This window comes from Schistocerca piceifrons, chromosome 2 (genome assembly GCF_021461385.2).
Source record: "Schistocerca piceifrons isolate TAMUIC-IGC-003096 chromosome 2, iqSchPice1.1, whole genome shotgun sequence".
In the NCBI taxonomy this organism is placed as follows: domain Eukaryota; kingdom Metazoa; phylum Arthropoda; class Insecta; order Orthoptera; family Acrididae; genus Schistocerca; species Schistocerca piceifrons.
This window is the reverse complement of record NC_060139.1, coordinates 50,432,055-50,433,534: the sequence shown is the minus strand read 5'-3', so window position 1 is coordinate 50,433,534 and position 1,480 is coordinate 50,432,055.

The window sequence follows — 1,480 nt, the reverse complement described above, 5'->3', positions numbered from 1 at the left end:
CCAATTCTTTCTCTTAAAATATACGAAATAGTAGTAATAGTAATGCAGCAATCGCCTTCTACAACTTTCCGCGTTCGATTCGCATTTACACGTAAATATTGACGATCTCAGTCTCAAAATTATTGCTACGGCCCTCTTCCGAACTCCGTCTCCTTCCGACACTGAGAAACCTGTTTTTTCTCCAAAACCTAAAGAAACATCGCCCGTTTTTTACCACACTCGAAACCGAGCGTCTCCAATCATTTACAAACCACCTCGAAACCTTTCCCGCTCATGACTTGTCTCTCTCCTCGCTCGTAATAAATTTATATGAGGTTCATTCAAATGAAGCCTGGTCATTGCGTCTACTTTTGCCTTACTCGTAAGATGACACCAAGTAACTTAGGGTATAGTGGCGCTATCTATAGGTAAAGAGACTGACACGTGAGCACCGTTTGATGTTGCATGGCTCAAGTGTGAGGTTTCACGCCAAAGAGAAGGTTGCCACAAAAGTTATCGTCCACCATCGAACATGCAGCCGAGTAAGGAGTGATTCGATTTTTGGCGGGGGAGGGAGTTGGTGGCCGTGAAATGAAGGCTGTGTACGGAGAGTACAGTCTGATTCGTTCAAGTGTTGTGGAATGGCGGAAACGATTCCTTGAGAGGCGCGTGTCACTGGAAGACGACACTGCAGCAGTTTCGGTGGGAAATGCTGGAACATCCACCGTACAGTCCCGACCTTTCACTATGTGACTTCCATGTGTTTGGACCTCTAAAACAAGCTATTCGCGGACGTAGATGTGTGTGACTGGGTCCAGGCCTGGATCCGACAGCAGCCTACTAACTTCTTCAAGGGTGGAATCGGCCGGCTAGTGTCGAAATGGGATAAATGTGCCAAGAGTTTTGGCGACTATTTTTCAGTATTTGCACTGTGTATAGCTACCTTTTTGAGTTAGTAAAATCGTTACCGTTACTTTACACTAGTGACCGGGCTTCATTTGAATGCCACTTATACATAGATTACACCCTACCGGGCCGGGCATCTACAAGTACAAAGACAACATATAAGAATTACATTTAGATAATGTGACAATGCAAATGACATCAGTTTACACAGCAATTTTAGTTACGGTTCAATACATAAGGTAAACAAATTACTCAATAAAGTTCAGAGAAAGGACGAAAGGTATGCGAAAATTTACACTTCTTACTCAGACACATTGAATTAGTGAAATATTCTCAAAAGGATACCAAAGCAAGGTCAAAATCTGTCCGTCACAGCCCCTGGTAAATGCGCACTCATCAGGCAACAGGATACATATTTGGAAGTGAGCATTCTCCCTACTTTGTTCGAGCAGGCATAAATAAAATGCGACGTGACGATGAAAGTCATCCCGAGTGACTGCATGAACCGTTTGGAGCATTTAGGGATGAAGTGCTCATCTCGCAGAATACCCGCCTCAGAAGCTAGTCCATGTTACGGCGCAGTGGTTCGTTGGTT